Below are 23,211 nucleotides of genomic sequence, written 5' to 3' on the forward strand. Positions count from 1 at the left end.
GCACCAGGCCCAATGCATCTCTACAACTGCCTGGCAGGAGGATGGAGCCAGGAGGGGCTGGGCTCTGCTCCCAAGGGATGGGACAAGAGGAACTGGCCCCAAGCTGCACCAGGGCAGGTTTAGATGGAGCTGAGGAACCATTGCTGCCCCACAGGGTGCTCAGGCATTGGAACAGGCTGCCCAGGGCAGGGCTGCAGGCACCGGCCCTGCAGGTGTTTACACCCTGTGGAGGGGAGGCCTCAGTGCCATGGGGCAGTGCTGGGAATGGATGAGTTTGAAGGTCTTTTCCAACCCAACTCATTCTATACCTTTGTGATCTCCTGCACCAGCTTGGGCTGCACGGCCGAGGCCCACTCACCTGCTGGGCTGGGACAGGCCATGAGGGAGGTGACAGTGACCTAAAACCAACCTCTCCAGTGCGCTCAACATTGGCAGTGCTCAAGTCCAGGTTGGACACAGGCGCTTGGCGCACCCTGCTCCAGTGGAAGGGGTCCCGTCAGTGGCAGGGTTGGAGCTGGACGAGCCTCAAGCTCCATGTACCCCAAGTGCTCTCGGTGCTGTGATCCCGGTGTTAACCGCTCCTCAGCATGGCAGCCTCCGGCCCCGCCGTGTCTGTGCCATCCCCCCCCACCGCAGGGGGGCGCAGTGCTCAGGCAGGACCCGATGCGGCCTCCTTTGTGCCGCCGGGCCTGGCGCCCCTCCCAAGGCGAGGGCGCCAGCGGCGGCCCCGGCGCGGCCCTCACCCCTCCGCCTTCCCCCTATTCTTTTAAATCACTTCCATCCACTCTGCTCATTGGCTCCAACCTCCTGCCGGGTCACGGGGTATTCCTCCTCCTCCAATAGCGACGCTGGATACTAGCATGCGGCTCCGGCCTGGCTGCGTTGCTGGGTGCCCGTTCGGTGCGTGCCTGCGTGCGTGCGTGCGTGCGTGAGAGCAGGCAGGCGGATGCAGCGCTGAGCAGCCCGGACCCCGGCCCGCCGCCGCCCCTCCTCCTGCTTCCTCCTCCTCCTCTTCCTCCTCCTCCTCCCCCCGCGTCCGCCGCCCCGCTCCTTGTTTCCCCTTTAAGATGCCCCTGGGCTGCCGCCGCTGAGGCACCGCGGGGACCCCTCCGCTCGCCGGGTTCCAGGGGAGCCGCTCCTCGCCGCCGCCGCCGCCGCCCCGCAGCCGCTTTGTCCCGGCAGCGACACGGAGCCGCCGTGGATGGTGTAGAGCAGCGCTGAGGTAGGAGGGCGCGGAGCGGGGCGGCCTCACCGCGTTGTGGTGTCTGTGGGGGGCGAGGCCCTGCCCCGCGGGGAGCCGAGCTAGGGGCTCGGGGTCGGGCGGGGGACGGGCGTGGAGCCCCTCGTGTCCGTGCCCTGTGCTGGGGAGGAGGGGGCGTGCGGGGCGCTGGTGTCTGCGTGTGTTTGGGTGTCCTGTTGTCTGCCATGGAGTGCTGGCTGCTGTGTGATGCTCAATGGAGAAAGGGTTAACTTGTTAACCTGAATAGGCGTGGGGTTGGGGAATGCTGATCTTAAATGGACACAGGGAGCAAATGGGGTTCGGTGTTTGAAAGAGGCACTTACTCTTCGGTGTGGTAGGTACGGAATGGTGAAATTGAGATTTTATGCAAATTAATTTTCGGTGGCACAGACGGGTGGGGTTTCTTCTTTTTTTCTTCTTTATTTTCATTGTGTTCTATTCCCTGTTCTGTTTCTGAAGCGTGAAAAGAAGATGACCAGAATCAGAAAAGTAGTAGGAGGTAGACAACGTTAGAGGCTTCATTGCTCAAACTGGCTGTTCAGGGAATTGCTGGGGAGAAAACAATGTGATTCATTGTTGAACTGAGTCCCTCGGATTTATTTGTGCATACTGCTTACAGTTATTTTGATTTACTGACTTCTTATCCCGAGTTTTTCCTCGAAGCATTAATGTCTGTGGAGACTGGCAGCTCCATCGTTTGTATGCAGTCAGCAGGCTACTGCCTCATACCTGTTTACTCCTTGAGTTACGTTGGCCAGCTATTGAAATCAAAGGTGTTATTATGTTTGTGCACCAGTGTGGATGAAATGAGGAGCTTTAGTCACTGGTTCTTGCTGTCATGATTTAGTGGAAATCCTTTCTCAGCGCGAGTCTGAAGCGTCAGGATTCAAATAGTGCGTCTGTTGTTAAATATGGAATTTAACCAGATAAAAATGAACATGGTGTCAAAAGAAGTAGCTGTTGGTTGTCAAAGGCTGTGTCAAATTACCTTTTAATGTACAATGTGTAGTATTTCTTTGTAGTTCTGCTGCTACCAGGCGAACATTTTGGGTTTTTTTGTATGCTGTTCCCTTAGAATTGAGAAATCCATGGTGGTTAAAAGGGGTGGAAGCATTTCTGTAATAAAAGCACTTCTGGTAAATACCCCTCATCTTGGTTTTAGTCCTTGAGTTTGTACCAGAAACTACAAACTGGGGTTGATTTCATGGCCTGGTTTGGATGAACAGGGATTTTGGAGGTTTACGTGTTGGTGCGGAGGTCTGGGGGGAAGAGGAGGAGGTAGATGCACACAATGCCCAGGCTTGGGAGCTCATTGTTCTTTGCCGTACGCTCCGCTGTGTTTGGGACTGTGCTCTCAAATACGCTATCATTTGAGAAGTGAAAGATGGGGAATGGGAAGCGTTTTCTGCCTCTTTCCTCTTCCCCAGAATGGCCTTTTGGTAACCTTGCAAAAAAACCCATAGTGAAATAGTAAATGAGAAGCTAAAGGGCGCCAAAACATTGTGTATGTTCTTTCTCCTCCCCTCCCAGTGCTGGCTCTGCTGCTTCCTCTGTCTGGGAGTGAATGTATAAATAGAGAGGGAGCACACGAGGTGAGCATTGGAAGTACACTCTCTTGAACCCCTCTCAACTTTCTTTCATGTTCTACCTTCCTCCCCCCCCCATAAACCCCCAGCTGGCTTGAAATGAGAATTACTGTGCTTCATGTATGTGTATTGGCTTTGGGATCTTTGGTCTGGAGGCATGTGTGCAGGAGAGCTGCTGTCAAAGAGCACTTTGTTCAGATAAATGCATTGGGGTGGCAAATACAAAAGAATGTGTGAAGAGGTCTATTTTGGTGTATATATGGTTTCCTTTCTTGATGATTGTTTAATGTTTCTGTTTATACAGCAGCATCTAAAACAAAAATATCCCAAACCAGTTGTAGAATCACAGTATATCTTGAGATGGAAGGGACCCAAAAGGATCATTGAGTCCAACTCCCTGCTACTTGCAGGATGACTACTATACTGTGTTTTGAAGCTCTGGAAGCTGCACAAGGGCTTGAGCTCTTGGGTTCTTGAGGGACAGTAAAATCTCAGCTCACTGATAACTTCAGCCAGCTGGGGAGATTGAGGTTTACAGAAGGGGTGAAAGATAACATGTGAGTGTTGTGGAGAAGTTGCCATTGTGCTAGATCCTTTGGAAAATAGGCAGCAGTGACTATGAAGAGTTTAATTGTGAGGCCTCTAAGCTTTGTTTTTGACTCTTCAGCATATTTTAGTATATAATTGGCATAAATGACTTCAGTTTCCTTATCTGAACAAAATGTGATGATTGCCTCTGGACTGAGGACTTGATTTATCTTTGTACCACTGGTGTAGCTTTGTTGTGGCCACTGGTAATTTTATCATTATTGTAGGCTATTGTCTGCATGAATGCAAAGATGTGAGTTTGCAGAGAGGTACAGTGAAATGTTTATGCTGCCTCTCTGTGGCTTCATGATTCCTGTGAATTGTACTATAGAGTGCCAGAGAAAGGGATAACTCCATCTGGACAAAGCTCTTGATATCCCTATACAAAATGGGAAGCGTTTATTGGGCATGAAAGGGAAGTGGAGCTGGGAGAGACAAACCTGCCTGGAACAGTAATTGCATAGCTGGATTAACCAGTAGTGATTTCTTTGCATCCAGGGATTTGTTTTACCTTCATGGGAGTTTTGTGTGTGCACAGATCCGTCCTGGAGTTGTGGATATAGATCCAGTGCTGCGGCAGCACAAGGCTAATAATCCACAGCATTCAGGAATGTGCAGAGATATGGTGTGTGTAATTCTTAATGCTGATTGCAGCTGAGGTGAGAAAGATGGCATTCTGATGTTGCAGTCTAATAAATGACTTCTTTAATAACACACTGTTTGTAAAGTTACTGTCATAGCTGCAAAATGCATCTCTCTTTTCTAACTGTACCAAGCAGTTGTTTTGCCCATAAAGAAGTGATTTCACTTTTGGGAGCGGGAGGGGAAAGTGTGCTGTGAGCATATAGGATTTTTCAAGTCTGTGTTACTGGCAGTGTAATGGCACAGCAGAACCTGTGTTATCCTCTCAGCAGAGCTGTTGGTACATTAAGATTGCCTGAGGGTAGCTTTGATTTCATTATGTGCCATATTTAAGGGTGCTGTAAGCTTCGGTAATAGGTTACACTCGGTGGTGTTGGCATGTGAACACAGTACTTGGATTGTAGTTAATTTCCACCTTAAAAAATAATGACAATAGGAAAACCATTAGTTACTATGTGAGACTGAAATGAATGAGCAGCTATGTAAATTTAAAAGGGGTGGTCAGGGTTGGAGTTAACTATTAAAAAGAACCCCAATCCACAACTCTGTAACATTCTAATATGGAAATGGTGTCCTGGTTAGACTGTATTTGAGGTTCAGCTATGTTTCCCTATTGAAATATATGACAGCTGTTTCAATTGCATGAAGCCTCAACAAATCATTCTGCTTGACTTAAAGAGGCTGCACAGGACCTGAGTTGAGCTCAGAGTGTAAATTCCAATCAATAGGCTTAAAATAGGCATATTTTAAGAAAGACCTGTCTTGTAACCAAAACAGAGCAACCCCCCCCACCTCCCCCATTGATGTGGAACCTGTTTGTTTAATGTGTTCCTTTAAAGCTGTTTGAAATGAAGCTTGTGTTCTGCTGCTGTGAAGTTGCTTTGCTGCAGTAGGGAAATGGTATGTGAAGTTTGTGACGGTGATGTGGAAGGTATCAAAAGGAGGTGAGTGTGATTAGGTGCACTTTGGAAATGGTGTTTCCAGCAAGTTGCTAGGAGGAAAACCTCTCCACTTCTTAAGAGCGACAGGAGGTGTTAGGGAGCAGGATCTACAACACAGTATTGTCCTCTCTGTGTTGGTTTGCCAGCAGCATTTTATACAAGCTTTTATAATGTTGGTAGCTGTGCCCAACTGCTCTTTTCAGAGGGGCTGATGTATGAACAAAGGAGCAAACAAGATATGAATGCTGTGCTGACTCCTGTTGATTTAGAAGTCTGCTGGGCCAAGGAATGACTCTAAATGACTGTAAACCCCCAGACTGAATGAAATCCTAGCTATTTCTGTTTCAGTAGGTGTCAGGGTGTGTTTTTTATCACTTTGTTTAATATAAATATGTGTTTAGTTCCTTGAGCATCCAGAATAGTACACTGACCTAGAGAAAAGTAAAACTAGCTTGGATACAAGCATCAGTGTTCCCTCTGTGTCCCATGAGGATCATGATGGCCTTTTCTTCTGAAATTCTTAGTCATGTGTGTGTGAAATGCACTGTATCAGAACAGGGGCTGTTTCAGTTCTAGGCATAAAGGATTGCATTTGTATTTGGCATCTTAATACTGTCCAAAGTGCAACCCTGAAAACATACATCAGTTTGGGTATTGCATAAATTTATAGATTAGTAAGTAAATGTTTATGACTGACTTGGTGGGAAAGGGGTAATTCTTTGAACACATAGGTTGTCTTTTGTTCTTCCTGCAGAACACAAATGAGAGTCTAGTTCTCTTAAGATGCAAGATAAGTGGAAGAAAATGAGTGCTCATTAATTCTGAGGTCTCAGGTAATTTATGTGTTTAATCTCCTTGTCTATATTTTAAAAGCATATTGTTAAAAGCATATTGTTACCATGGTGTTATCAATCCCTGATACTCAGTTTTGGCCTGTTTCAAATATATAACAGGATTTCTGCTTTATAATGTTACGTTGTCTTTTCTCATGCATGAAGGGAAGGTTGTAGTGTGTGTGTATTTTTATGACTAAGCTTATATTCTAGTAGCTCTTTTGAGGAGACAAGAGCTGGTCAGCCCTGAAGTTTGCTCCTTCCATCCCCATTGCCAGTTAATTCCTCTTTTCCCCCTGTCCTTTATAACAGTTGAATGGGCAAGTACCATGGATGTGCCTATGGACTAACTGGCTGCCAAGCAAAGCTTAAAATGCTGGTTTCTGTCTGGCCATGCCTTAGTGGGGATGTAATTAATTAGAGAGCTTTTTCCTATCCATCTGCTGGTTTGCACAAAACTCTCAGGAATGTTGGTTATAGCCGATGATGGTCATGTCAGGCTTGTTGGAAATCCATTATGCACCAGAACTTGCATGAAATGAGAGGATAAGGCAACAGGGAGAGGGGAGAAGGGAAGTGAGGTGAACTGGGGGAATTTGTCCCTTTAAGAAATGAGGTTAAAGAGAGAGAACGGAAGTTCTGTCACCTAGCACTAATAAATACTTGTCTGTTTGAGCAGTTTCTCCTTTATGTTCATCTTTCTCATATGGCCAGCTGTTTTGGGGTGGAAACAGACAAGTTCTGAGGCACTTGGCCCATCATCTTACAGATTTTCCTTCCTTTTTTTGGAGCTGTTTGGTATCATTCTTAGTAATTGGCTGGTCTTGGTGCAGGCATTTCTTACGGCTGTTAGCTAAAATACATAGGGTGGACATTGTTGTTAATGTATGATGCTTAAAATGAACAAAGCCATTATGGAGCAGAATTTCTTACCAGTGAGAAATCACTGATAAAAATGTAGAGAATGAAGGTTTTGTTCGGTTTGATGTGGCTCTTGGTGTGTGTTCGTACCAGTGAATCTGGAGTAAGCATGATTCATTTTAGGGAACTAAAAACTAACAGACCTTATTTGATCTCAGATGTCTTGTGAATGGTATATATTAACTTCTTAGGCAGATGTTGTATATTAAACTCTTGATCCTACGGTCAGATTTCTGTATGTGGAATCATGATAGATGGAATGTGTGTAGGGGAATGGATGGGGGAGTCTTCCTGGGGGTGGGGAGGATTGTTCATCGTGTACATCATACACATAACCTATATATATAAGAAATTTATGCCTAATGTGAGGTAGGGGCACATTAATGAGTTAGTGTTGGATAAGCTGTTGTGTAACTTAATATTAGATACACAGCAAGTGTTCACTCTTGGTGACAGCATATGTGAGAGATGCTGGTTTTCTTCCCATGAAGGATAGATAACTTCAAGCAAGCCTCTTCACTTCTATCCTTGACTAAGTGACTCTGAGCACTTAACACAGAGTGGCTGTGACTCACGGGACCTCATCTGTGCATTTATACCTTGAGTCAGCAGTCTGTGTAGTATTACTAATTTCATAACCAACCATAAATTGACACATTGTTGGGGTTTTTTTTAGCTAGTATCTTAAATTTAAGCAGAAGATACTTGTAATGTTGGTAGTAGCTGCTCTAGTGAAGAGAGGTTTTAAGTTTCCTTGAAGTGAGAAATAGTTCAAAGCATATGTAGATACTGGGAGAGCTGGAATGGGTAGTGAATTGTAGGCTTTGAGCGCTGGAGTTGCAGCTAAAGGCATTGAGTCAGACTTACGATGCTGGAGATAGGTCTTTCCTGTATGGCTACTGAAATCACTGTGGTCAAGAGGCAGCCCCTAAGACTATTTTAAACCTGAGCATTGAGGATGATGTGGTTGCATTGCTATATAAAGCAATGTGGTCTAGACTTGAGTGTGTTGGTGTGGTAGAATAGAGAATTAAAACAGAATATGGTAGTTTCAGTCGAAGGCTACCATTCTGGCAACCAGTTTATTTCCTGGTTTAAAGAAAAATGGCAAGTTCTGTTAGTAATAAACTATGTGTTATGGAATGTTAGCACAAAGTTGCTGGTCCCCTAAATAGCAAAGTTATTAATACATGCTTAAGGATTATGAATCTTTAAACAAGTGTGTGACACTAATCTGCTGATACCAACATCCACAAAGGACTGGAACACATGGTGTTGATGCCAAAATGCCACTTTATCTTTTCCTTGATTCTATATCTTCTTTCACTCATGCATGGTAACATGAAAGACGTCATAAGGCCAAGGCATTATACCTGCTAAAAATCACGGTGCCTAGGCAGTTGGGGCTTTCAGATTTGCTTTGAATTAGGAAAGAGACTTGGTGTGTGGGATGGTTCTTCAGAGCAAATGCTTCATGGTGACAGGTTGAGGACACACATCAAGTGCTTTTTTCTATCCTTGTAATTGAGGAGTGGCTCTGAGCTTGGAAAGCTTTGACTTGAAGGCAGCTGCTTTTCTCTTAAGTGTGTCTTCCACTGTCAAAACCAGCTTAACCCGTCTCTTGGAATTCTGTCTGTGTCCTTTTATAATGCTTATTGTTTCCCCATCCCTGTCTGCAACAGCTTTGTACTGCACCTCTTGTTCAGGTGCATCAGCTTCATGTCATCATGCTTCAGTGTGATCTAGAACTGCAGTATGAACTCAGAAATACCAAAGGAATGTCCTCTGTGTACCAGATATCTCTGTGCCAAGGTGGTACATTGAGTAGAGAAAGGAATGCAATGTCTCCATTGGAGATCTTCTAATGAGGTTGGTACAGGAGACTTAAACCACTTAATCCTCAGTTTTACAAATTGGGAGTGAGATGTAGGCAATGTAATTTATGTCTCCAAGGTCACTCATTTTCACAAAACTTAATAGACCTTCCTCTGACTGCTCCTTAAACCACTGAATTATGCTATTTGCTTTCTAATATGAACCTTTAAGATGAGTAACTTCACCCAGTGACAAATTGAACTTAAAGGTGTCTGTACACTTAGATTTCTGTGAGTCAGGTGCCCAGCTGGTAAATCATCAGGAAATAAACTGGCTTACCTTAAGACTGGTTTGGGCTGTGCATTCAATCTCTGATGTATTTTAGTTGTAAGACTTCAACTACAGGTTTATTATCACACACAAGTTCATTTGCTGTTACTAGGAACAGAATTGAAATGGGTATGTTGTTAGTGCTTTCTGTGACTCAGTTTCCATGCTAGATGTTACATACCCTGATGCTCAGTTCAACTGAACTTAGAGCAGAAGCCAGGGGAGGCTTTCAGATGATAACAGTAGAAAAACTGTTTAAGGCCACTTTTGTGTTGGCAGGCCAGAGCTGGGGGTGGGTATTGTTTCAGAGGATAGGCTTTAAATCAAGGGAGTTGAGTGAAAAGGCAAACATGGATAACTCAAAGCTGAATGTTTGTGAAGAAACATGGATGGAGCATGGTTATGCAAGTATTGTTCCTAATGCAGATGCAAATAAACCAGCCTTATGTCCGAATGAAGGGAATATGGATTTAGGGCTTTGCTGTGGTAGGCAGTCTCTTGGTTTCAGAGAAGAGGTTACAATGTGTGCTTCTGGATGAAAGTCTGCATAATATTTGGATTAGAGAAGGCCCAAGTTGACTGTTACCATATGCTCTTGAAGAGAACTTAGGCAGAAGCTTCTTGGCTTCTGCCTAAGTTCTCTTCTGACCTGCTGGGACAGTCCTGAGTGAAGTTTAAATGTCTTCGTCAGAGTTGTGAGATGCTGTAGGGGTGCAGGAAGTGAAAAGGTAGTGAAGCACATCCCTATTGTACTACTCATAGGGAGGTGCTAGAATTATCATTGACATCTTGCTATATCTTGCGTGTCCTTTAGCAGGTCAGTAGAAATGCATGTGGCTTGTAATGCATTTACTGTGTTTCTCTGCACTTGTATTTTTCTCAGTGATGCCTGTTTCCCTAGTGTAGAGTTCAGGATTCTGCGTGCTGTTATTCTCCCTTTAGTAATGAATGTGTTTGAGGAGATGATTCTTTTTCCATTAGTCTCAGTCCCTATCACGGCTTACCTTCCAGGGCTGGCTTTAAACAGGGCTCTGTAAACAGCATATCTGCTCATTCTTCTGCTTGGAAAAAGTAATTCGATTCTTATTTCCTGCTTCTCTTCATATTGAATAGACTTAGTCTTTTATTGTTGAATTTTATTGTCTAGCTGCATGCCTCTCTTTCCGTGTCTGTAACACATGAGAAACGAAACTGCCTCCACTTGTGTTCTCCATGCAGGCTTGCTTCAATTAATGTTCTCTACACTAATTATTCATCAAATAACTGCTTCCATTGCTTCTGTCCCAAAGTACAAGTTTAGTGAGATGTGGAGAGTAATTACTTTAGTGTGTGTTTGCTGAAGTCTTCTGAGTCCTGATAAGTGATATTCACACTTTTCCTTGCTGGGACTTTTCTGAGGCCCTAATGCATATGTTAGATATTGTTGAAGAGAAACAAAGGCTGGGAAGGATTGTTAATGGATGAGGCCTCTTGTTTATGACATTGTTTCAAATTAAACATGTTTTCTATATTAAATCCCAAAGATTTAATTATGTGGGTCATATATTCAATTCCTGAAGATGATAAAGGCTTGTGCTGCAAGGAGTCAACAGGAGAGAGTGGGAAGATCGCATGTTGTTAATTCATCATGAGGATTTAGATGGTGAGATCACAAAATTTGGGTGGTGCTGTAAGCACTTCAGAAAGTACAACCTGTTGTGTGACCTTGAGCTGAACAACTCCTTGCAGTTGTGTTTTTTCTGCTAATGGAAGCTCTGATGATACTTTATCATTGTTATCAGGAAGTTAAATAGATGTTCAGCAGTATGAAAATGCTACTTGTTTATATCTGTTTACTTTGCTAATCTGAAAGTGGGTGTTAACTTAGTTACGCATTACATGTTCCTCTTTGCAATGACCATGAAATAGCTGGTTAATGCTTTAAAAACAACATAAAATGTTCTCAAATCTAGGATCTTGGCCACCCCCCAATACAGAGAGAACCTGATAGCTCAAAACCATGGAAACCTGTGCTTTAGCTTTCGTTCTAATTGTTTGCTATAGAGGACCAGTGAGCTATAAAATGATGCTGAATATGGGGGATTTTAAACACTTTCCAGTGTCAGGTTGTGCTCAGCAGTGGGTTACAGGAACAGTGGTGAGCTCATGAATCTCTTCTCCTGGTTATCAAATTACTACATTAAAAATACCTGATTTAAGAATCTCTCTTTTCAGTTTCTTGTGGTTATTTGGACCTTTCCCCCCCCATGAAGAATGAAGATCTTTTGCTATTTTACTATGTTAGTATGTTTTTCCCCTTTTGGAATGTAACAGGGAGGCAAGGTGTGCTTTGAAAGCACGGATATTGTCCTGGTGATATTTTGTTCTTCCCTATATTGATGTCTGGAGGTAGATAAACTTTAGATTGTATACTAGCATCAAGGCACCAGTGAGCTCTGTTCTATGTGACTATAGATCATCACCTCGCTGTATCTTTTCATTTAAGACATAGTTGCTCTTTACTTCAAAGCGTTACTGATGCCAACTCTCAGCTGTATCTTTGCATTTGTTATTTTGTTCTTGATGTATCATCAATAGCTATTTGATATTTGTTTCTATCAAAGTACATCAGCATCTTCTGGTAACAGCAGCTGGAGAAAATACTTGGTTCTCCAGTACTGAAAGGAAATTATTGTTTGTTAAATGCCTGTTAGCTGCCAAATTTGAGTCATATCACGTTTGCTTCTGAAAGTCTGAAAATAAATGTCTATCTTGTATTTTCCATGGTTCTCAGGACTGGTTTATGCTGCAGTTCTCGTCTTCAATCAAGATTGCCTTTAAGCTTTGCAGGAATTCCTGTAACTTCTTCCTCCCTCATTTACTAGTTGTGCTCTTAGCAGAAAATATATGCCTTTGTGCTGTGTAATAACAGGATGTCTCTAGGTATTACTAATGGAGAGCTCCTAGACTTGGTCTCCCTCCTGTTGCTAATTGAGTCATTGCTCATTCAGAGAGCAGCTCTGAATCAATACTGGGAATACATTCCAAGTAACATTTTCTACTCCTTAAAGTGAATGAAATTGGGATTTTGCTTTCAGGTGCACAAGGGTGAAGCTATAAATGTTGAATGAGGCTTTGAAGGTGGAAGGAGGTGGTGTCACCCATTAGTAAGCTCAGGAAAGCCAGAAGGTTATTTCCTATGTAAATATTTGCTTTTAATAAAAATGTGCTTTAGAATCTGTTCAGTAGGAACAGGATTTGAACCTCATTTAAATAAGGTTCTTTCAAAGCAGCCTGTGAGTCAGTAGGTGTGTGAAGAGCACAATTTGTATTCCTCTCTAGCTTGCTTCCCTCCTGCCTCCAGGTGAGAGGAAGGGCAGGCTCCAGAGAAGAAAATAAGGCAGAAGAGATTAATACTTGTAGTGCAGAAAACACTGCTCCTTCTGTGATCTGAAGTTTGTTTGCAGTCCAGCCAGGTCTGTTCTCTGCATATCTGGGTATGTTTTTGAGCCTGTTATGTATCACAGAATCCCAAGGGTTGGAAGGGACCTCTAAAGATGATCTAGTCCAACCCCCCTGCAAGAACAGGGTAACCTAGAGTACATCACACAGGAACTTGTCCAGGTGGGCCTTGAATATCTCCAACGTAGGAGACTCCACAGCCCCCCTGGGTTTTCTGTTTAGTCTAAAGGAGGTGGTGGCTGTAGTGAGCTGGTGTCAGGAGTAAAACTAAAGTATTCTTTAAGCTGTAAAATAGAACTTGACATCCCACAAACAGCTATTGTGAAGTATGTCAGGGGGAAGAGGGTTTCTTTCCTTTCTGAAAGTACTTAGGCATGTGTATGAGTGTGTATGGGTTGTTGAATGGCATTTTATTTTTCCTCTGCTAGTTTTTTTAGGCCTTTTTCAGAGAAAAGGCAATCCCAGTGTGTTTATTTTCCCCACTATGACAGTACAGAAAGACTTAAAAGGTACTTTATAAGTACTGCTTCACTGCAGCAGCAGAGCCCTGTCTTCAGGGTTTTAAGTTAAGGCAAATGCTTCAGTGAAAAGAAGTATTTTATGTTTTGAAAGCAGTGGATTTCTACATGGGAAGAACCTATTTGGGTAGCATCACTTCAGCATCCCTTTGAGACTGTTGCCTGCTTAGTTCCTTGATGTTAACAGTTCTCAGCTCATCAGTTCCTGCTTGCAGAAATAGGACTTTAGGGGCCAGTCATCCATAGCCCAGGCTGACTTCTGTAGCTGTGGAAAAAATGTCTTCTGTTTCAGAAGGCTGCAGATGTTAAATGTTTGTCAGGAAGAACTTGCAGAGCATGGTACGTAGCTGATGTGCTTGCCCTAGTGACTTGCTTAGCTATGAATTTGGAGGGTAGATAAATTGGCTGTCAGGGTGGGTTGTGTTGTCTCTATATAGCACAGTGCAGCTTTATGTATTTCTTTAAACTCTGGTATCAAACCAAACCTCTGCTACTGTGGGGACTGGATATCTGTCTGAATTACATGTGTCTGTTATGATTACTTGAGCATATTCCTGAAAAGACCAAGGCTTTGGATAGTGTTGCTGTTTTGCTGATCCTGAGCTTGAGGAAACCCACATTCCTCTGTAGTGGTAATTCATTCGGCTGCCTCTAAGATGTTGATGCTGTCTTGTAGGAGGCAAAAATATTTGCTATGCATTTAGTTGTCAGTGAAGTGTCACAGCCAAAACATGTTTAAAGGAATCTGCATTAGATTACAAGGTTTAATTTTGCTTGCTTGTGCATGTATTTATATTTCTTCTCCAACATGAGATTTCTTGCTATTTTCTCAGTGTGGGAAGTGCCCAAGCGGTGCATTTTATCACAGCTTAGTCTCATCCAAAAGGAGATTATGTGAAAACCTTACTGGTCTGGGGAATGTGCCTCTCAATATGAAGTGTGTCACAGCTCACCTACACTTCATGCTGCATGCATCAGGATGGGTCAGAACCACAGAGTGGTTTGTGTTGGAAGGGAAGCTTAAAGCTCATCCAGCTCCAACCCCTGCCACAGGCAGGGACCCCTTCCACTGGAGCAGCTGCTCCAAGCCCCTGTGTCCAGCCTGGCCTTGAGCACTGCCAGGGATGGGGCAGCCACAGCTTCTCTGGGCACCCTGTGCCAGCGCCTCAGCACCCTCACAGGGAACAGCTTCTGCCTAAGAGCTCAGCTCAGTCTCCCCTCAGGAAGGTTAAAACCATTCCCCTTATCCTGTCCCTCCAGGCCCTTGTCCAAAGTCCCTCTGCAGCTTTCTTGCAGGCCCCTTTAGTTGGAAGGCTGCTATAATACATATATTTATTTCTAAAGATAATTCCTTTTGAGATTTTGAGTAACTATAAAGCACAGAATTGCACAGCTCAAATACTGCAGATGAGAAATTGATTCAGGTTTGGGATGCAGTTAGATGCCACTTTGTGCTGGTGACAAGTATGATGTTTGGCACCACAGCAGATGGTAGAGTAATGCTTTGAGCTTGGTTATTCTTGTTCAGTGTAGGGAAGAGATGGATACATGCATAGCGTGTTGAGTTCCCTTGTGTGGTCATTGTTGACCTGAGTGGGCTGGTTATTGCTTGGCACAGGTATGAGGCAGTGGGTGTGATAAAGGCATGCACGTAAAGCTTTCTGGAGGCTTTCAGGCAGTTTGAAGTGTTTTTAAGTGGGTTTAGAAGAAGGGGAAAGAGCTGTGGAGATGGGGAGTGCCAAATGTGTTCATGGAAACATGCCGACCCTTAAACAGAACTGTACAGACCCATCTTCTGATCAGCTCTTTAATGTGACAAGAACTCCCCAGTTTGAATTACAGGGCTCTGGTTAAATGATTACATGAGGTATGTTTAAAAATAGCAAATGTATTTTATGTCCAGTCAAACAAGGCTTTTGGCATTCAAAACTCTAATGAAATCTATGTTGACTTGCACCTGTCAGCCAAGTGACTCAAATTCTATGATCCTTGAAGGAAAATGGCCTTTTCATTTTAGATTACTTCACTGTAACCTGTAACAAGTAATAACCGACTGGATTTGCTTTAAGGGTAGGATCCTTAACTGCAAGTGTGATTCAGTTCAGCTGTTTAAAACAGGGATTTTTTATAATGCTTCTGCTATGGCAAGTTATAATTTGTGACATCTCTTTTTTCAGTGTGAAATAGTCTGTGGATTGCTGCTTTAGCTTGTTTCTGTGCACTTAGTTTGTTAGATGAACAGAGCTATTAATAATGGCCACTCTTGCTTTTTCAGCATGGAAGCCTTGGTAAGCATGGAGCTATGTGTAGTTTGTAGTTTTAATTAAATGTGGCCTGGGATTATCTTGTATCACCAGTTACCTTCTAGAAGATTATGTTCATAAAAGGTTCATGAGTTGTTAAGTGGAAGAGATTAAAGCGATTGTTGGCATGTTAGGAGAATTATTTGTTGCCTACACAGCAGTTGTTCATAGCTTTAATTTGCCAGTAATGGCAGACAAGTGAAACGCAAGCATTTGAATTATAAAATCTCCACTAGCTGACAAAACCAAGCTGTATGCTGGAGTAATTGTCTTTGTTATTAAAGTGATGTTTAGTTGTTGAGAAATATTCAGAGGGAGAACAGCCTTTTTCAGTGTTTCTGTGCTGTTACTTTGTGACCAGGCAAGTCTTATTAAGGAACAGAGGACCTCTTAAAGCATTGAGGGCACAAATGAACATAAGGAGCAGGTTCTGGAGAGGATAGCTTCTGTTATAGTGGATTTATAAATCCTTACTGTATTGGTCAGTTAATCAATATAGGAAAGGTTTTGAATCCTGTGCTTAGATAAATAATGTGTTGAAATACAATGCTCCTCTGATCGCATGCATCCAGATCTGTTTAGAATGAACTGTGAAATACGTTGCAGCACTAATGAAGAATACAGTGGGTGCCTCTCTGCTGCTGTCAAAATTCATTAGGAAGTTTTGCTCTGCTTGAATGTCTTTCATTGTTTGGCGTTCTGGTTCATCCTAGAGCAGTAGCAGTAAATGGCATCCATTCTGTGCTGATACAAACAGTTCCTATATGCTTCACAAACAATGATGTTACAGTTTGAGTAGACATCTGCTTAGCTTTTAATAATGGATACCAGGCAGGTTGTAGAACTTTAAGCATGCAGTTGCATGTATTTTATCTACAAGGAAAAACAAGTATAGGAGATGGTATGGCAGACTCCTACATTGTCTGATTATGCACAGATATACCATGGAAACATGACCTGTGATTTTAAAAGGCAATCCATGGGGTGACTTTTCTGTGTAGGGTAACATGTTTTGGATACAGTAAACCCAGTTTCAGTGCTCTCTGCTACAAATGTGTTACACTATTCTGCTGAAAAAGTACTTTCCCGTTTTAACTTCCCTTAAAGTTCCTCGAATTGGCATGGGCTGGGGGAAAAGGAAGATCTGTCTGACTCTATGTGCGTAGATCTGCATCAGTGCATCACAGCAGGCTTGTGTCAAGGTTGTGCAATGCTGATGGGAAGCTTGCTATTTCAAACTGATGATGACTGAAGCTTGACATTGCCACTGACTCTTCTGCATGCTCATACACTCATCTCAAATTTGGAGATGTTTGAGATGATTAAGAATTCTCATCTTAATTGCTTGGTGGTTGCCAAAAGTGTATCCTGTTAGCAATATGTCCAATTCGTTGTCGTCCAGCTTCCCTTCTGCCCCATAATGATGGCTGCATTATGTTATCAGTGTAAACATGTGCCTAGCTAGCCGAGTTTACAGCAAGACTTTGTGTGATGTGATTCTAGCTAGAGGTCATGTATTGAGTGAGATGTGTGTGAGGTTAATTTGAAAACGTAGAAAGCAGTGACCATTCCTAGTGTTCTGCTTTGAACTGTGCAAACAATTCCTGTCTGTAGCAATCTGCAAAGCCAGATTTTCATTGCAGAACTTCTGATGAATGCATCACTGTGTTTTGAAACATAACTTATTGATTTTTCTTAATGTTCTTACATCTAGGCAATATATACATGCTAGCTAGTCACCACATGGTGGCAATTTGCTCAGTAAGGGAATCTGTGTGAATAGAAAGCCTGAACTTCCTTTGCTCAGATATGAAGAATGTGAGCATGCTTTAAGTTAGGCATATTAGTTACATTGATCACTCTATTTTCCAGATGTAGTGAGCTTGAGGAGTATATATTGGAAGGCATTATCAAGAAATTAACAATATCTATCTTTAAATTTGATGTTTCATGCATGTCTAGCCTGTAAAATGCTGCCTGGTATTTTTTACAATGGTTGAGGCTTAGAGATGGTTTTCTGAGATTCAAAAATATGTACTATTTAATACATAATGCAAAGGAAAAAATCTGGTTTCTTCATATAAGAACACTAAAATGGAGCCAGCCACTGCATTATGCCACCCTGATGCAGCTTTGATGCTGCAGTTTTAGCAGGAGATTAAATATTGATATCTCTTCTTCTGCTTCACCTTCTAGTATACTTCATAAAGCCTTTGCAGTTGTTTGTAGGTTATTTTCTAGAAGAACTGGTCAAGCTTCTGTAACTCCTCTACTAAGCTTTCATGAAGCTTTAAGTTTGTAGTTTAGTGGAAGAAACTATTAACAATCTTTCTGTACATAGGTGCATCTGTGAACAAGAAAAGTGAAGAGCTTTAAAGCTCAAGTGAAATGTGTTTGTAATGTGATGTCCCTTGGCTGCAGCAAGATCATACCCACAATGAAGTAAACAGTATATGAAATTAAAACTAGTAAAATGGAAAATAAATGTGTAATTATGTCACAAATGAAAGACAGATGTTAGGAACCCGGGGATTATGAGGGCTGGTATGAAAACCATGCAACAATCTGATGCTTGTTTGAACCATATGTCAGCTCTCAAGTGTGAGTTATGTACCACTGAAACTGTTCAGGATCCTGGAAAAAACAGTTCTTATACTTGTGAGGATTAGAGAAGTAGAGAGGTTAAGAGGAGATTTATGAGCCTGTCAGGATATTCTACCAGGACTGGAATCAGATGAATTCAGTAGGACAGTAGGCTGCCTGCTATAGAAGGTGATGTGGCTCCATTGGCAGGGTGTACAGGTAGTCTGTCTCAAGAAGTAGTAAGATAGTAGCAACACCATGAAGAGTTCTTATTTTGTCATTGTGGGCTTCCGAGACTAAGCAGCTTTATGTAGCTCTTGGAATTAGCTTAGCCCATACCCAAATATCTCACATCTATAGCTTGTATTTATGACGTGGATTCACTAAATGCTCTTTCTTTACTATCAAAGGAGCTGAAATGTCACAGTACTTAACAGAATCTCTTTTTAGTGAGCAGCGTGATAACTGAAGTGGAGTGGGAGGATCACTGAAGATGTTTTTAGATCCAACTGTAAGCTCTGTAAAATACTTAGTCTGCTAAATTCTGCTGTCTGTTTGTAGTCCTTATTGCACTGGAAATGAAATCAGTGGGAAATGTTTCAGGACTGCTCCATAATGACCAAAGTATTAACAAACTGATTTTAATTATTATTCTGATTTCTAGAACATGCTGTAGCAAACTGAGTACTCAGGCTGTCAGCCCCAGGCATGAACAAAGACATGCTGAGATGACTGAAAGTGCAGCTCTTTCTCTGCTGATACATTGTTTGGCTGTCTTGTATGTATGTGTGTGTTTGCAGCTTTGTCTCCAGGTAGATACTCAAAGGTTCAAGGTTTCTAAGATGCACAGGTCACTCACTCTGTGTTTTAGCTTATTGTAATGTGATGACAGGGTTGAATTGGATGCTGTGAGAAATTGCTTCTGTTGTGTAAGTTTCTACCCTTCTGCTTCTTGTGTTGTTCTGCTCACCTCTTACCTTGCAATAGAGAACGTATATATCAGAAAGAACATGAAACTTCACCAAAGTTAGGGTTTGCTCAAGTAGCCTTTACATTTCATTGGATAGCTAAGTCTTTTAGAGGCCAAATTAAGATCAGCATTGGTTTTGGGTTTACAGTGGTTTATCTGCCTGGCTAGACTGTACCCTGAGGTGGGATGCAGCTTTAAACACCTGTAGTGATACCTTGTGCTTTCCCTATACACCCATAGTCTCAGAACTTGCTTGTTTTCTTTAGAAACTAGTAAAAGCTCTTGCTCTTCAATGTCAAGGTCTGTAAAGGCCACTCAGCATCTCTCAGCAGGAAGATCTCTTCCGAGTGGCGGCTGTTGATCTTTCTGCTTAGTTCGTTTGCTCTTCTGCAAGCAGGTTGTTCGAGAAGTACCTATCACATATCTTCCTTATGGTTTTAATTCAACGCAGGCTTCCCCCTCTGTCTCCCCGCAATATCCCTTTCTTAGTTTTCTGTTAGCTTGTTGTGGAGAGTGATGAGTAAATACTTCTGGTTGGTAAACTATCAGGAGTAGAAACTGGGTGTCTGATGTAATGTTTCACACTAACAATAAATTAAATGGAGGAAAATATCTCTTCTTGATAAGTAAGAATGCAAAGTCCTTCAAATATTGGTGACAATGAGAGGGGAAAGGTAGCACTTAACCAGGAAACTCAGCATCTGTGGTGAACTTGAGTTCATCAAGAAATGATGGAGCGGTGAAAATTAAAGCAGTGATGGTGTTGGAAGTATTTGGAACCTAAACCGTAAATCCTCTTGTGCTTGGAGGAATCAATTTACTCTTTGTTAATTCTAGGTGAAGAGAGAAGTACAATCGGAGTGCACTTTGAATCCTGTCAGTGGTCTGGTTTCCTGCAGCAGTAGGTGTATTTGCATGCTTAGCTTGTCCCCGTATGCCTTTAACTGAGCCAACTAGTTATATTTGGGAGGTGTGAAGAAGAGAGTGTGATTTGTGAATAGTGTGTAGAAAGTCAAGATCTCACCTGTGGTTTTCTGTTGAGCACAGCTTGTTTATGTTGTTTTTAGAGGTTTCTGGATGAAAGTGCAGGGCACCTCACAGGTATCTGTGGAGGTAAAAGAAAAGACTTGGCTATGATCTTGCCTAAAAACATCCCTTTGCCTTGAAGAGTCAGAGGTCTATCAGAAGATGTTGGTTTTGTTGCTTACAGAACCTGAATGTTGAGTCTTGCTTCCTGGAAAACAACAGGCCTGAATGATTTGTAGGGACTAGGCACTCCCAGTCTTTGATGTGTACAAGAGGTTGAGTAAAGGATGCCTTTAGTTACAACTGGTTGTGTTAAGTAGTACTGACTTTCCTCAACAGCCCTCCTTCAGCTTCTGTAGACCTGCCATGAATTCATCTGCTGACTGCATCACTGGAGGTGGAAATTGCGTTCGAATTGACTTAAAGGATCAGATCATTGACATTCAAGGGACAGAATGCAGTCAATGTTCCCCAATTCTAATAAAACCTGTCAGCTTTGCAGTGACAGCCAAGCATCACGCCTGGAGACGTTCACATCTGCAGAATTGCCAGTAATATGTCTTCTGACCTTCTCTAAAGAACCGTAAGTGTTTGTGTGATGCAGTGGGTGGCTTCTGTAAGACAGGTAGTTCGTCTCCAACTGGCTCCTGAAGACTTGAATGTTCTGACTGGATAGTGTGAAATAGAATTTGTGATAGTGAAGAGATTTTGGTATTGCTCCCCTCCAATTTGGATGTGAATGGCAGCAGATTAAAGCCCACCCATAGCTTTTTTGCATTAACTCTCCTCTGTATTTATGTGCAGTAGACTTATCTGCATCTTGACTGCTGAAAGCTCTCTGCTGGGATAGAGAGGGGTGGTGTGGTGTGAGAAACGACTGCTATGCAGCTTCTGTAAAGAGACAGGGAAGGAAATAAACGTGTAGCTCCATGACAGAATGCTCTGCTCTGAAGCAGCACGAGGAGAAAATAGTCCTATTCTGTGCCAGCGGGATCAATAGGGCCTCTGTTGAAACAAATGAGGATTTTTATCTCTTGAGGCTATTGTTGAGGGCAGACCGAGGGAAATGTTTAATGGGTTCATGCTTTTGAAATCATTCTGTAACTGTAAGGGAGAGGAAGGTGCTTTTAAAAATTGAGTGAGCAATTATGGAAAGGAGGTTAGTTGCTACTTCGGTAAATGGTGCCTTTTGTCAGAGTTGAGTGTTCAGCAGTTGAGCAAGCACTGGGGAGTCAGCAGTCAGAGCAGGCACAGATTGCTGCTTATGTATTTCTTTTGTGACTTCAGATTTGGTGTGTGTTGATTTGTGTGTCTAGAAAACGTGTGTGTCCTGGAGAAAGCTTAATGTGCAGGTACTGAAGTAGAACTTGTAATTTCAAAGGGAATACCTCTGTAAACGATAACTTCAGAGAAACAGGATTATATGATTATATATCAGTGTCTTTTCATTCATTGAATTTTGCCATTTAGTCTGTCCCACAGGATGACTCTGGAAAGTATGGAATACTCCAAGTGCTGTTCAACCCTGCACATATGCTATACTACAGCTCTGCAATCTAGAGCCTGTTAGTGACTGCGAAGGTATTCATAGTTAGCAGCAGTAATGGTATCATGGATTACTTAGTAATAACACAGTGGTGAGTAGGGAGCAGTGAGAAACAGGCTATTCTGAGTCTTTCAAGTGCAGTACCTGTTTTTCCTGGTGCAGAGCAGATGAAAGCCTAACAAATGATCCACAATCACATGCAGGAGGTGTTATCCTAAACTGTACTTGAATATTGGAAAGCTGATAGTTCTGTCTTCTCATGGAGTTCTGAGTTTATTCTTTTTGGTACAAGAACTGGAGATGTGTGGATGCTGGTTTTGCTTTTGATGAAACAGTGCTGGATAATACAGTGTTTTGGCTTGGCACAAAGCTCACTTAAACCTCAGAAGGAAGAGTGAGAGATTCCAGCTTGAATTTCTTGTTTATGAAATACATGTGTGCTCTTGCCTCCTTCATATGTGTATATATATACATATATATTGTGGTATGTGTTATGCAAACAAGGAAAAAGGAGTCCTGGCTGGCTCGCTGGGGTTTGTGCTTCAGCAATTGATTCTGACCTACTAATTCTGTTTAGGATGGGAAGTGTTTACTTAGGGAACATGCCAAGTGTGATACTTTGCTTTGTTTTTGAAATGCTCAGAGGACCAAAAGCCTTTGTTACAGCCTCACTTCAGTTCTAGCAGGGGGAAGCAGGGAAGGAACATGCCTTTTTGATATGAAAGAATAGCTTTAGTTTCAGAAATGCTGAGCTGAAGTGATTCTTTTTTTACCTCCCTTTACCTTGTCACATTAACATGATTGCATGTTTCACTTTTTATGCTAAAGAGTTTCTGATCTTCAAAGGCAACTTTCAAACAGACGTGCTGGTTCAGCCAAGGGGACTAATATTTTAGAAGGAATATTACCAGTCATAAAAAAGACAGAGTTATGATAGTTTCCATTAATTTTAATAACTTTCTGTGCAGCTCTTGATTCAAGATGTGAGAAATTAAAGGGAAACACGGTTCTCTAGTTTGACTGCAGTGTTGTATTTATTCCTGATATACAGCATTATCTTGCACAGACATTGAAAGAGCCTGCGTAAAGCCTCATTGTGTGGCTTGCTTATAGTAGTTCTGTGACAGAGGTGGGAGTAATTTTCCAGTCTCTGCTTAGGAGTCTCATAACCCTGTGTCCTTGGTTCAGCTGTAACAGTGGGCTTAAACCATGACACCATGTATCTGTATTGCCCCTCCTTGTGATCTCTGCTGTTCAAATGGGGCAAAATGCTATGGAAATGATCTTGAATTTCAGTAGCATTGGGTTGAGTAGTGAATAAAAGAAATAACATGGTTTGTGCTGCTTGAATTCTTGCTCTTTCCATTGGAGATTGGGGAAGAGAATAACCCTGTTTTTTCCATACTCTTTGTGGTCATAGTCATTTGCCAGTTTTGGTATATCTGCTTCACCCTGTCAAGTGGCTGACATTAAAGGCTTTCCATTTAATTCTGCAGGTTGTAGGAGCAGCTGAGTGTTAGTAGTCAACTGTGCAAGTTGATTCCTTTGCAAGATGAGGGCCAGAAATATCAGCTCAATTTCTTCTGCCAGTCCAGTGCAGTAGTTGATGGTATTTTGCTTCTATTAGGATCAAGTGGAGATAGATCATTGAATCATAGAATGGTTTGGGTTAGAATGGACCTTAAGATCATCTAGTTCCACCTTCCGTGCTGCAGGCAGGGATGCCTCATACTAGGTATGATATGAGAACATGACTTGATTAGCCCTCCCCCTCCCTGTTTCAGATTAAGACAATAACAGGTAAACATGCTGGGCTCTGAGTGCTTGTGGGACTCTGGTTTGTCTCAGAATAATTTAAGAGATGGTGAATGTAACAGACCTCATCAAAAGCATTCAAATAGCACAGTGAATATTTATGCAGTAATAAT

At 42.4% G+C, this 23,211-nt stretch overlaps 1 protein-coding gene across 4 annotated transcripts in view; it reads left to right on the plus strand.

Annotated features, from left to right (window-relative positions):
* The first annotated feature begins 1,020 nt into the window (after nucleotides 1-1,020).
* The window catches only part of LOC101868407 (arginine-glutamic acid dipeptide repeats protein), a 223,918-nt gene continuing 201,727 nt past the window's right edge, over nucleotides 1,021-23,211 (plus strand). For 3 of the 4 annotated variants that reach the window (XM_034068167.1, XM_034068169.1, XM_034068170.1), the window contains exon 1: nucleotides 1,021-1,222. The gene's annotated coding sequence lies outside the window, so the exon portion shown is untranslated. Of the gene's footprint in view, nucleotides 1,223-20,097; nucleotides 20,321-23,211 lie in introns of those variants that run through there. The other variant, XM_034068168.1, reaches the window with a different exon arrangement.

This window comes from Melopsittacus undulatus, chromosome 12, assembly GCF_012275295.1.
Source record: "Melopsittacus undulatus isolate bMelUnd1 chromosome 12, bMelUnd1.mat.Z, whole genome shotgun sequence".
Taxonomy (NCBI): domain Eukaryota; kingdom Metazoa; phylum Chordata; class Aves; order Psittaciformes; family Psittaculidae; genus Melopsittacus; species Melopsittacus undulatus.